This window comes from Lygodium microphyllum, chromosome 22 (assembly GCF_053477565.2).
Source record: "Lygodium microphyllum isolate KBCC chromosome 22, Lygodium_microphyllum_v1.1.10, whole genome shotgun sequence".
Classification (NCBI taxonomy): domain Eukaryota; kingdom Viridiplantae; phylum Streptophyta; class Polypodiopsida; order Schizaeales; family Lygodiaceae; genus Lygodium; species Lygodium microphyllum.
The window spans coordinates 131,078,700-131,085,369 of record NC_141156.1 but is presented as its reverse complement, the minus strand read 5'-3'; the positions used below and the strand labels follow the sequence as shown (position 1 = coordinate 131,085,369).

Below are 6,670 nucleotides of genomic sequence, written 5' to 3'. Positions count from 1 at the left end.
AAGTTTGGTATCAAATGGGATGGATGGAAACTCAAAGGCAGAATCATAGGAGACAATGTGTATGGACTACATGATCAAGATTTTGTGCATTGTGGAAAGAAGCTTGTGAACCCTCTTGATAGTCCTATTTGACAACTAGCGATTGGACAAGTTTGGATTACACTCAATCATGTTGCTTTGGTCTATAATCATTTCTCTATCGATCAACACAAGTTACGAGAAGAAGATATACAACGAAACGATCGCAAAATTGGAGAGCAGCCCAAGTGATTGTCTCTAGACAAGTTCAAAAATGTATGATAGAAATGCAAAAAAAAGAGAGGAGCATGCAAGGGACTGGGGCATATTTGCAGGTTGTTGCTGATTATATAGACATTTTTTTGTCTCCACATTTAGACTTGAGAGAGCGTGTGGTGCTTGCTAGTAAAGTGGTCTTCTTCTTCAAGTTGTGGAGATTATGGATTCATCATCATTCTACATACACTCTTAAGAAAAACTTCATTAGCAAAGAGGCTTACACAGATACCCAGCTTTCTTGTCATTTTGTGGTTCTACTTATAAAGATGTTTCGGGATTTCTTCCCAAATCTCAAGTGTCCTTTACATCTCACAGGATCGGATGCAGCAGAAATTTATTTCAGCAAGATTGGAGGTATGGTTGGGCAAGAAAGAGCATTTGATTTTGGAGATGTTTTGCATTGTGTTGGAAGCTTGAACAAGATTACCGTGCATGAATGTAAATCAAATGGGGTGACTTTTTCAAGGGCACATAAGAAACAAGAACACATATGGAAGGATTTGAACAAGCATGAAGGCATTTTGGAAGCAGATCTTGGGAATTACGAGAGCGTTTCCTCTGATGAAAAGTTGATAGATGCATTGAAAGAGGGATTGAAGCGGGCACAAGATCTTTGTGAGTCATTGGGGATCAAACCTAGCACAATCGAAGGAGTTGAATGGTGGACAGAGCCTTGGATAGATACACAATCAATGTGGTCAAAGATAGATGCTGAAATGGGTGACGCCGATGAGCACGATGACTTTGTGGAGCCTTGCGGTGAAGATAGGCCCATTGAAGGCAGCGACGGAGATGACGAGGTCATTGCTCTGAGTGAGATTCGACATGAGGTGGATGGGATTCTAGATGAGGCAAGCATTGAGGATGAAAACAAGACTATCTCGCCCGTGGTGGAGGTTGACAAGAAATTCATCTTCAAGTCTACTTTGGTGAGTCAACTCAATGGAAACTCAACACTATCAAAAGATAGGTTGACAAGGGTAAGACAAGGAGTGTATTTCAGCAATGAAGGAAAATTAGCATCAACAACCAATGGAAATTTCTTTGGAATAGGGTCAGATTGTGCTGTTTATTTCTACGATGACACATGTGGAAACAGAGACACAAATTTCAAGAGAAATGGAAAAGCCACAAAATTGAAGAAGATGCAAACTCTTCATAGTACATGGTATCTTGGAAGAGTCCAAAAGATGCGAAAGAAGGTAGGTGGCAGGTATGTAGATTACAAGCGAGGTCTTGACTTGGTAGATCGACCACAAGAAATGGAGGTTCAGCTTGGTTGGTATCAGAAGGTGAAAGGACACCATACATACTCTTATGATGTGACAGACTTAAACATGGTTGATATTGAGTCAATTATTGCATTGGCACATTTAACATACAATGAGGCTACTGATAGATATGTTCTTGATCAAAATGATTATCGAATCTTTAATGATTTCTTGAAGTCTGCTGGTTAGATGTTTATTTAAATCATGTAAGTATGGAACCATTTGGTTGTAATTTGTGTTTTAGTCATGTTATAACACAGGTGACCTTATTCTTTCCATTTTCATATGATTGCAGGCAACGAATCCTCCACCTTGCAAAGTGGGGAGGAGTTGGAATGACATGAGTTGGATTTTTGTGGGACTGAAGTGTTTTTTGGGAAGGAGTTGGAATGACATAAGCTGAATTTTTGTGGGACTCAAGTGTTTTTTGTGGGATTGAAGTGTTTTTTTGTGGAATGACATGAGCTGAATGACATCCACTATATGTTTTTTGGGAGAGCAGGTAAATTCCAACCATTGTCTCTTGGAAGAACGGGGTTTATCTCGTATAGTACTCTAGTTTTATAGTAGCCCAAATTCAGATTAGTTTCACGTAGCAATTGATTGTGTTATTGATATTTGCAGTACAGGTTCGTAGCAGCATGTATTAAGGCCTTTAACGATTAAGGCCTTCGACGGTTGAATTAATGGGCATGTACATAATATTTTGCTAGCAGCTCTCAAGGACCTTTTGGTTTGGCCAAGTCGGGTAGTTATACCAGTCTTTCCAGGTGATTACAGGTATAAATGAATTACCCTCCTTCTTAAGTGAGTTGTATAGGCTAATATCTGTCAAATGCTTCTCTCCAGTATGCAAGAATATCTAAGAGGACAACATGGTGAAGGTTCTTATCAGTTGTTTTGTTCAATTGTTGATTTAGCATGTCAATAACTAATTTTTGTGTTGAGTCATCTCTAAAAAGTATTTTTGACAGTGATCCGGAAGCAAGGTATATGGGCCATCTCTATGTTCAGCTAGTTGAAGCAAGAAATCTGGTGAATTCACTGGAAGATTCGACCCCTATGTGATCTAGCAGTTGTTTGCAAGTCACTGTGAAATTTTATATCACTATCAAGGTATCCTTTTGTAACACAAGAGCAGGTGGTTGGTTTTTTTTTAGAGCTGGGCTGGCTGTGCAGCAGCCTGAGTATGAAACAGGAGTGGCTTTCAGTGGACAACATTGACAGGCGGAGCAACCTTTCTGTGCAGGAGTTTATCACAAACTATGAAGAACCGAATGAGCTAGTAATCATAACAGATGCATTATGTAAGTGGCCAGCCTTGATGAACTGGAACAAGGAGTATCTAGTGAGAGCAGCTATTTGAATCAGCCCAAGTTTACAGCTGCTTTTTTCCTATTTTTTCTTGCAGTGTAGCCTGCAATTGGTTCTATGAGCTCACCGCACGAGAGGAGAGGGCGTCTGACAGATTGGCAGTCCTGCATGGCTTGCCGAAGTTACAGAGTAAGCTGCCAAATCCAACCAAAGAGGCTGATGGAGGAGTATCTTGGAGTCCCTCACAAGTGTATGATAACTGTGATACAAGAGGGGGTTGTTCTGCTATAAATGAAGCTGTAGTTTCACAATGTACAAGCCCAATGCCACTGCCTGATGAGCTTGCAGCAGTAAGCCCAATGAGACCGCCGCAAGGGTACCCAAGCAAAGGTCTTTCACAAAGAGCTTCTCCTAGAAGGTGGTCTGCCTCTCCTTTAAAAAAGGTTCAAGTTGGTCGATTTGGGAGCCAGCGGACCGGGTCGGTCGTGATTCGCAGTATCAATTACTTTTCTGAACGCCAGAGTAAAGAGAGACACCATGTTATGGACACTAGTAGCAGCAGCGATGGTGAAGAAAAGGCTAAGAGCTGTACTCTAGATGAGCCAAACTAAGACTGATGGAGGAAACTCTAGAGCGTAGAAAAGCGGAGATGGATGCCCAAACAGCCAAGCTCAATGACAAAGCTCATGCCAAGGCTTGTGCTGCCAAGCTGCTTGCCCTTTAGGCCAACTTGAGGGATATGCAAAGACTCCAGGTAAAGATCTGGCTGAATTTGTTTTGGCATGAGATTTTGTCCATAGATTCTAATGTGTTATGAATATTTGACATCTGTTGGCAGGAGGATGGAATGGTTGGGCATGGCAATCTTCAACCATTGTTGACAAAGGATTACTCGAGGTCTGATAGTAGTCCTCCCTCTCCTCCCTTAACACCCCGAGTGGTGAAAGAGCAGGCATTGACACCAAAAGCTCATAGGGCAAAGAAGGCGGTGTATGCATCTCAAAAGAACTCAAGCACTCCTGGGAGCTCCAGACGAATAGTTTCCATCTCCCCTAAAACCACTCCTTGAGGAACTCTGGGATAAGCCATTGGTCCAGAGGACCCCTAGTTCCTCAAATGCCCTTGAGAACTCTCTTTCCTCCTTGGTTCCTTGCTTTTCAGACCCGAAGAATGAAAACATGAAACCATCTCCAGGGAAGTTGTCGGGCTCTGCGATAGTGCTTTCCAAGGATGCTGGGATTCCTGCTCAGCATCCAGGAGCAAGCAAGGCTTTACAATCAGGACCAAATGGCAGTGTACCCAAAAGAAGTTCAAGGGTAGAGAAGAAGACCCGACCAAGGCAAACCAGGCAGAGTTTTGTGATAGGTGAATTAACAGATCCATCTCCTATGCCTGAAGGGGAGGTCTCCCTCTCCCTCTTGAGCACTGAAACTGACATAAAAGTGGAGGCTCCTATCATGAGCAAGATAAGGCAAAGTTCTGTTGCTCCTATTCAGGAAATGAAGCCCTTTTTGCGCAAAGGGTCTGGCATTGGACCTGGTGCTGGGCCAGGGATTGCAAAACTGAAGGCCGAAGCAGTGAAGAGTTCTGACGAAGATGTCCCAGGAACTCCTACAAGAATTTCTGATGAAGAGGCTCATGCATCTGCAAGGAGCGTCATGGACACCAGCGATGGGGAATGCATTCCTGTGGAAGCCCCAGTTGCAGATGCTTCCTTATCTTCTTACAAGGAGGAGGAGAAAGGGAAAGCACAGACTCTAGAGCTGTCAGATGTTGATGTAACTCATAACTCAGATGGTGGCTTCTTTGCTGTATGCGAAGATGCCAAGGCTACTGAACTTTTGAAGGATGATAAATTGCCACACGTTGAGAGGGGTTGTCACATTGTTTCATTTCCCATGGAATTGGGCACTAATGAACGTCACGATAGTAAGTTTGCATCTGAGCCAGACTCTGTACCTCACACACCTTGGGATGAAGCAGCTGGAAAGGGAGTGCCAAGTGCTACTTTGTCTCAACTTCTCTCTGAGAGTACTGGCCAGGTGGTGCATATTGCATCCTCAGCAAGTGGTTCTGCGTCATTTCGTGCTAATCTAGCAAGTGGAGAGCAATATGCGCCCAGAGTCTCTCCTATGAAAGCTGCCTCTCCGGCTAGCTCAAGTTTGAAGCGTCTAGGCGCTATCATTCCTGACTACTTCAATCCCTCTGCTGCTACCCTTGTGGAGTCCCCAGTTGGAAGTCTTGCTTCTCGGGATTCTTCTGGAGTTCAGTATTCTTCTGATACGGATCTCACTCACTCACAAAAGAAGTTGGGCTCCTCTCAAAAGTCTATAATAGTGATCGTTCCACCCAAAGAACCTGCAAGAGGTTTCAAGCGCTTACTGAAGTTCGATCGAAAAAGTCGCGAAACACCATATATCATTGTGAGGGATGGTGTATCTGCATCTGCCCCTTCAGAAGGTGACGACGAACTCGAAGAGGTCAACAAGGAAGCAAATAAGCACTCCTCTAATATAATACTCCAAAAACTGAAGCTTCAAGAGAGGCTTATAAAAGATTATGGTAGTGGTAGTCATGCCAGTAACACAGACACAGGACCAGGTAAGCTCTATTGTTCACTTTACTGTTTGTATTATGTATTTCTTTGGTATAAAAGTTTCACAAGAATAAGTGGAGCCTAAGTGAAGGAGGTCAGTGGCAGTTATATTTTAGATTCCATCTTATCTTTTTCATTTTTTTAAAATGCAGACCTATCTGTACAAAGCTCCATTGTTCCATCTAGTTTTAAGCTTCAATATGATCATGCTCATGGGAGTACAAAGCTCAAAGGTAGCTTCTTCTGTTGATTTGCATTGATAGCTTTCCACTAGACGAAAGTTGTGTAGCTGAACATATTTCTTTTTATACCTGTTACAGCACCATGATCATTCTTTTCTTTGTAGACTTTTCGTTGCTGTAAACTTGGGCTGATTCATGATGAACATAGACTTGATATTTTTCACACTGTTGAGCAGGAGCAATCTTCTCAATGTATTAGACTTTCTGAAGCGGCCAAATTCTGCTCAACTGGTATCAGGCACAAGAGACCGTGTAAATTTGCATGACAAGTTCAAGAGCTTGTATGTCCAGATGTTTCCTGGTTCTATTGAAGAACTGGAGAGTAAAGCTGCAGCAAAAGCTAAGCAAAGAAATGCTGGCTCATTTTGGGACACAGTGATGGATGCCAAAGTTGGCAGCTTCAAATTTGGTTTCTGAAATGCAGTTTTTTAGTGACCGCTATGTTTAGGCAGGTAATACTCTCTACAATCTTCCTGGTGCATGGTGAGAAAACTAACATATTTGCCTTGAGTTGTATCATGTGATACCTTATTAGGTTCGTTGGCATGCAAAGTCAACTTTGTACCGATTATCCCATTTGCCTGCTGGTGGCATAAAAAAGTTCTCTTTGGTGCTCAAATCATATGCAAGGAAATATATTGAAGTCAAAAATTTATATTTAGCAGCCTCATTGTCTTCATGTCTTTGCCATGTAGTAGCGTATTATTTTTGTAGCTTCATACCCTAAATGCTGAGGGTGGTTGAGATGTGACCAAAATGTCAGTGTTGATACACTCGTCATTTTCTTAATGTTGGCCTCTACTTTGTGTCTCATAAGAACAGGAAGAACTTTTTGCAATCTGAGTAGGGACTCCTGCTTTTTCGAGCTCTTGGCATCAAGGGTTGAACTATGGAGTGATCTCACAAGGACACACTTGCCTCTCTTCTCTATATGGAATGCTGCGCTTTCT

The 6,670-nt window shown here is 42.4% G+C and overlaps 1 pseudogene; it reads left to right on the top strand.

Annotated features, from left to right (window-relative positions):
- Positions 1-326: 326 nt before the first annotated feature.
- Positions 327-6,137, top strand: LOC148017626 (uncharacterized; annotated as a pseudogene).
- Positions 6,138-6,670: the final 533 nt, after the last annotated feature.